Source organism: Sphaerodactylus townsendi, linkage group LG08, assembly GCF_021028975.2.
Source record: "Sphaerodactylus townsendi isolate TG3544 linkage group LG08, MPM_Stown_v2.3, whole genome shotgun sequence".
In the NCBI taxonomy this organism is placed as follows: domain Eukaryota; kingdom Metazoa; phylum Chordata; class Lepidosauria; order Squamata; family Sphaerodactylidae; genus Sphaerodactylus; species Sphaerodactylus townsendi.
In genome coordinates this window covers 10,071,290-10,078,768 of record NC_059432.1, presented here as the reverse complement: position 1 = coordinate 10,078,768, position 7,479 = coordinate 10,071,290, and positions in this window count along the sequence as shown.

The following is a 7,479-nucleotide window of genomic DNA, read 5'->3' as shown; positions in this document are numbered from 1 at the left end:
CACCTGGTAAAAGGCTCGCCAGCGTATATCTCGTAGAAAAAAAGGTATCGTGGCATCGGTAAACGTAGGAATGGGAAAGACGATGTTCCTCAAATAGGGAGATATAGATGTCGCCAAACTCCTCCTTTCATAATAAGGACGTAAGCTAGCCCTGTCCAACACGTTCCAATAAAAAGATCCTATTTGGCCCTTTCCATCTAAACAATGCCTCTTTACCTCACTGGCTTGTATCCCATACCTTTTCATCAGTTTCACCGCTTCAGTCATAAAACTAGACAGACCCCTAATCTTACTGCTGATCAACCGGGGGTGATCCCTTTGATGATCCCACCATTCTACACCCCATCCTGTTTGTTGCCACCCTCGAGCGAACTCCATCCAGACTCGGGGATCATAGCATTCCGTTGAAGAGAAATCTACCGAATCTCCCTCAATTCTCTGCCACGGACCCCAATTATTACCTATGAAAAAACACAAGAACCACAACACAATATCCGGCAGGCCCCAGCCTCCATTCTTCTGCCTCTGATAGGAAACAACTTGAGCCAACGGGAAGGTAACTCTCCCAAACAACCATGAAAACATTTTCTTAATTACGACCTTCATTACTTTTTCTTGTGGAGGATAAACACTAGCTAAAAAATTCCCCCCCGGGATACAATAAGTAACAAAATACTGAACCTTTTGTCCCGTGGACAACTTCCAATCTTTCCAGATATCTATTCGTTGGATTACTTTCTCCTGCCACGAAAGCCAATTCCCTTTCCACCCGTCCTCAGTCAAATCAAAATAAACTCCCAATATTTTCAATTTCTCAACAACTTCATCGTCCTCCTGCTCCAACTGCTGCTCTTTCACTTTCTTTACAGTACCGGGAGGTTCTACCAACAGATTCCAACCATCATCACCTTGTCGTATACTCATCCCCAATGATTTTACCGTGATTTTCGCTGTTTCTCCGTCCAAAGTGAACAATCTACTTTTTTCCAAATTAACTTTCGCACCGGAAGCTTTCTGATACCTTTCCAGACAAATTGCAATCTTTCTTAGATCCTCATCCCTGCCAACCCAAGTGTAGACGTCATCGGCATGCACTATCGTAGCGAGCTTAAAAGAAGGGTTTCTCAAGGAGACAAGACCCTGAACTGAACCATCTTCCCTGATTGTCCGTAATAAAGGTTCAAGACCTATGATGGAGTGTAGCTATGTAGCTATGTAGCTATGAAGCGATGAAGCAATGAAGCTATGAAGTTAATTTCTTCACGTGTCAAACTGCTTCTAGGCATTGTGGAAAACACTAGGAGGCAACTTCAGAAGATCCCATTAACCTATGATAAGTTAACAGCATTTGCTCAGGATTGCAAAACACCAATTTGGCTGAAATAGTAAGTACGTGTAAAACCCCAAATGTGTTGAATGCAAGTTTCCTCATGTGTCAAACTTGTACTACTCATCATGGACAAACATTAGGTAGACTCTTGAGCAGATCCCTTAACCTACGATAAGTTAACAGCATTTGCTTAGGACTGCAAAACACGAATTTGGGTGAAATAGTAAGTACGTGTAAAACCCCAAATGTGTTGAATGCTAGTTTCCTCATGGGTCAAACTTGTTCTAATCATCATGGACAAACACCAGATTGCGTCTTGAGCAATCACATTAATCTGTGATAAGTTAACAGAATTTGCTCAGGATTGCAAAACACCAATTGGGCTGAAATAGTAAGTACGTGTAAAACCCCAAATGTGTTGAATGCAAGTTTCCTCATGTGTCAAACTTGTACTACTCATCATGGACAAACACTAGGTGGAGTCTTGAGCAGATCCCTTTAACCTATGATAAGTTAACAGCATTTGCTCAGGATTGCAAAACACCAATTGGGCTGAAATAGTAAGTGAACAAGTGAAATAGTAAAACCGCAAATGTGTTGAATGCAAGTTTCCTCATGGGTCAAACTTGTTCTAATCATCATGGACAAACACCAGATTGTGTCTTGAGCAATCACATTAATCTGTGATAAGTTAACAGAATTTGCTTAGGATTGCAAAACACCAATTGGGCTGAAATAGTAAGTACGTGTAAAACCCCAAATGTGTTGAATGCTAGTTTCCTAAACACTAGGTAGAGACTTGAGCAGATCCCTTTAACCTACGATAAGTTAACAGCATTTGCTCAAGATTGCAAAACACGAATTTGGGTGAAAAAGTATGTACGTGTAAAACCCCAAATGTGTTGAATGCAAGTTTCCTCATGGGTCAAACTTGTCCTACTCATCATGGACAAACACTAGGTAGAGACTTGAGCAGATCCCTTTAACCTACGATAAGTTAACAGCATTTGCTCAAGATTGCAAAACACGAATTTGGGTGAAAAAGTATGTACGTGTAAAACCCCAAATGTGTTGAATGCAAGTTTCCTCATGGGTCAAACTTGTCCTACTCATCATGGACAAACACTAGGTAGAGACTTGAGCAGATCCCTTTAACCTACGATAAGTTAACAGCATTTGCTCAAGATTGCAAAACACGAATTTGGGTGAAAAGGTGTAAAGGATTCAATGGTGTTGATGGTGAAGTAACCTTGAGTGCATTCCACAGCCCGGGCGATGGGCCAGATGCATCGGCGGAGACTTTATCTTTGCGCGGGAGATGAAGCCTCTGTTCCCATGGGAAGCAGGAAGGGGGGATGGGGTGACTGGTATTATAACCTGTGCTTCTGGCGGGAAGTGTCATTCCTGCCACTGCGTGTACTTGAGCTTTCTAAGATGTCTTAATAAATGGACTTTTACTCCCAAAGCCTTTTATTTCTGCGTCTATGGAATTCCTTACATTGTGGCATCGAGAGAGGACTGGGTCTCCCATCGAGAGAGGACTGGGATGAGGAAGTGGGACGACTGCGAGATGCCCAAGCGGCATGGAACCGTGAACGCCAGCTATGGGAGGAGGAACGGGCACAGTTGCAGCAAGAGCGCGAAAACCTGCAGAGGGACCGAGAACAGCAACGCAAAGAAGTCCAGCTCGAGTTGGACCGTGCCAAAGACGCGCTCCAACGACAATATGCCCAGAATCGGTCAGTCCATGATAAAGTTCTGGAACAGTCCAGACTGGATTTACAACGGCAACGCGAAAGCGTTCAGGCTCTGCGCACGCAAAGTGAACTCACTGAAGCCCTTAAACGGGACGAACTGGTTAAGTTAGAACGGGAAAAAGCTGCTTTGCATGCGCACCAAGATGCATTGACTCGCAAGGAGAGGGAGCTAGCTGCGTTGGAGAGGGAACTAAGGAGGCAGCAGACCAGGGGGTCCCAAGTTGGAGTCTATGCTGTTACTGATCATGCCGGTGCCAGGGGGGCCACGTACCTGGGTCCTGCCACCCAAACGCCAGCGGCACCGCCAGCGCCCCCGATTCCGGCCCCCCCCGTACAACAGCTGCCTGCCCAACCTGCTCAACCAGCGCAACCACCTCCCCAGCAGGGGCCAAGGGCCGTCGAACGGGGCTACTACCGCCCCCCCGATACCAGCCCGTTTTGATGGGACCGCTTCCAAACTTCCCTACTTCATCTTGCAACTCAATGCCCACTTGGAAGACTATGATGATCTATACCGGTCTGAACGTGAAAAAATACGGGACATCGGCTCAGTCCTGGATGGGGCAGCAGCCGACTGGTTCGTGACTGTTTTGGATTTGCAGGATGAGGACTCTCGTACAGTGCCCGCATTCCTCCAAGCTTTAAGAGCGCGCTTTCAAGATCCAGGCGCCGAGAATGAAGCTATTCGCACCATCAAAACCATCCAGCAAGGCAACCGCCCGTTTGCAGAATTTGTCCGTGAATTTCGTGCGGCGGCTGCTCGACTTCCTCCTGAGTGGCCTGAACGCATGAAATGCGAATACTTCTCGGATGCTGTGGACAGCAAACTACGTGAAACGGTGTTTTTAATTCGGGTTCCTCGTACCATTGCAGATTGGATCCAGTTGGGGTCTCAAGTGGCGTCTCGTTTGGAATACGCTCGTCAAGGAGGCCGCCCACGCCCTAAAACCACTACTGTGTCCACCAAATCAAGCCCAGCCGCTCCTACCGAAACCACCTCTGAACGCCGTCGCCGACTTGGGTTGTGTCTTTACTGCGGAGGGCCAGGTCATCTAGCCGCCAACTGTCCCAAGAAGCAAAAACCAACCGCTCCAACTCCGCGCACTCCGTCGGCCAAACCACCACGCAGGTCAGGGCCGCCTCCCACTGGCTCGTCTAAAGCGGTGACCGAAGGCGACCCAGAGGAGGGGGAAGCAGCTGTTTGCCTTTCTTCAGCCCCCATGGACATGGGCCCGACTCCTGACGCGGTGAGTGAAGGCAGCGCTCCCATTACTGTTCAAGCATTTCTGGCCAACCCCGCTAAACACACTCGCATTATAGCCTCAGCCCTTGTGGATTCCGGCTGCTCCCACTGCTTAATGCGGCCCCAGGTGGCAGAGGAGCTAGGTCTAGATCGAATTCCCCTGGCTAAGCCCATACCATTCACCCAGATGGACGGCAGCCCCCTCGGAAACGAAGGACCGGCCCAGTACAAAACACAGCCGGTTCTCCTCCGTTGCGCCGACCATTGGGAGAAAATTAGTTTCATTTTGGCGCCAGTGGCCAAACACTCCATAGTTTTGGGCATGCCTTGGTTATTGTTACATGAACCAAAATTCATTTGGAAAGAAAGGATCCTAGAATTCACTGACCCTCCCTGTGGTGAACACATGAATTGGGAAGAAAACCCAACGTCTCCTGACACACCACAATCACTGAGGAAGCCAGTGATTGCTCCCGATTCTATTGACATCCCACCTGCATATCAGGATCTAGCCAGAGTTTTTCAGGAGCAGGAATGCGATCAGTTGCCACCTCACAGAGACACTGACTGTAAAATTGTCATACAACCAGGGGCACAACTACCCAAGGGTAGAATCTACCGCATGAGTCCCAATGAGGAGAAGGAACTTCGTGCCTTCTTAGATAAGAACCTTGCTCGCGGGTTCATACGGCGGGCTACCAAACACACACACGCTGCTCCCGTTTTGTTTGTCAAAAAGAAAGATGGGTCTTTACGGCTTTGCACAGATTATCGAGGTCTCAATGCGGTCTCCCTGTCCAATAAATATCCTTTGCCTTTGATCAAGGACCTTTTAGATGCACTCGGCAAAGGACGCATTTTTACTAAATTGGACTTGAGAGAAGCTTATTACAGAGTCAGAATTGCTGAAGGATATGAACACCTGACTGCGTTTAACACAAAGTTTGGACAATTTGAATATTTAATAATGCCATTCGGGTTAAGTGGGGCCCCCGGAGCTTTCATGGCCCTTATCAACGAAGTTCTCCATGATTTACTGTACAAGGGAGTGGTTGTATACTTAGATGACGTTTTAATTTACTCGCAAACTATAGAAGAGCATGAAATATTGGTTCGAGAGGTATTAAAACGCTTGCTTGACAACTCTCTCTTTGCCAAACTCTCCAAATGCTGTTTTCATCAGACCTCCATTGACTATTTGGGTTACCGGATCTCGCCCGAGGGCTTAACAATGGATCCTGCTAAAATTGAAGCAGTCCTCCAGTGGCCTGCCCCCACCAACCGCAAAGAACTCCAGTCGTTTCTTGGTTTTGCTAATTTCTATCGTGATTTTATACCCCAATTTGCTGAACTGACTCTCCCTCTCACAGACCTCTTACGCACTAAAGGTAAAGATCCACTGTCCGCCAAGCCCGGGGCCCCCCTTTTCTGGTCTGAGAAATGTCAAACAGCCTTTCAACTATTAAAATCTGCGTTTACCACCGAACCTATCCTAAAGCACCCTGACCCGGATCTCCCGTTTGTGGTTCACGTGGACGCCTCGGACAAAGCACTTGGGGCAGCCCTGTTGCAGAAAAATAAAGATGGTAGACTGGTTCCGTGTGCTTATTTGTCTAAAAAATTCTCTGGTGCCGAACTCAACTGGACTGTGGGAGACAAGGAGACTGCGGCCATCAAAGCAGCACTCTCCACTTGGCGCCACTGGCTGGAGGGGGCTAAGCACCCCTTTCAAGTTTGGTCGGATCATAAAAACCTGGCAGCTCTTTCCACCCCCCTCAAGATGTCCGCAAAACAACTTCGTTGGGCCGATTTCTTTTCTCGTTTCTCTTTTACAGTTCATTTTTTCCCTGGGAAAACCAACAAACTGGCTGACGCGCTCTCGCGCCTACCCGGGGAGGGGGGTGGGGCTGCCTTACGAGACATTCCACGCACTGTTCTTACCCCCTCCCAGTTGGGGTTGGCTGTCACCCGATCTCAAACGTCCACTTCTCCTCCACCCCCCGTTCCCAGTCTCGTCTCTCCTTTCCTGCGGGAATTGGAGGAGGCGGGGCTGCATGAGCCTCCAGCGGCCGAAGGAGACTCCCAATTGCGTTTGGAGAATGGAGTTTGGCGGAGGGGGGAATGTTGGTACGTGCCTCCCCCCCTCCGCAAGCAAGTTCTTGAAGCTTGCCACGATGCCCGTTCGGCTGGACATTTTGGCTTTTTGAAAACTCTGCACTTAGCCCGCCGGCAGTTCTGGTGGCGCGCAATGCGCAAAGACATTGAGGCATACATTAAAGGCTGCTCGGTTTGTGCAGAAGCCAAAACCATCCCGGGAAAGCCCCATGGACTATTGAAACCTCTCCCGGTAGCTTCCCGCCCTTGGGAAGTCATCTCCATGGATTTCATTACAGATTTGCCCGAAAGTCATGGCAATACGGTTTTGTGGGTGGTGGTAGACTTATTCTCTAAGCAAGCCCATTTTATTCCATGTGCTTCCATCCCCTCCGCTCCTAAGTTGGCACGGCTGTTTATTCAACATGTTTACCGTCTCCATTCCGCCCCCGTTAAGGTGGTCTCCGACCGCGGCCCCCAATTCATCTCAAAGTTCTGGAAAGCGTTTTTGGGGTTGTTGGGGGCCGCCCCGGCCGTCGCCGCCCCCTACCACGTTCAAAGTGACGGCGAGACGGAGAGAACGAACAGAACCCTAGAGCAGTATTTACGTTGTTACACCAACTACCACCAAGACAATTGGTGCGAGCTTATTCCGTTTGCGGAGTACGCCTACAACAATGCGGTTCATAGTAGTACAAAGAAAACCCCCTTTGAAATTGTGTCTGGTCGCTCCTTCCCGCCGTTGCCACAACTACCCGCAGCTGCTTTGGACCCCCCAGAATTTCAACAATGGATTTCATCCCTAGCCGAGGGATGGAAGTCGGTCCAGACTGCCTTACAACAAGCAAAGGACTCCCAAAAACTGCAAGCGGATAAACACCGCTCGGATTTCCCTCTGCGTGTGGGCTCCTGGGTGTATTTATCTACAAAAAATCTCAGAGACGTGCATAAATATTCCAAACTTGGCAAGAGATTTGTGGGACCTTTTCAGATTACTAAAGTGATTAATGATGTCACTGCCCGCTTAGATTTGCCTAACTCTCTTAGTAACATCC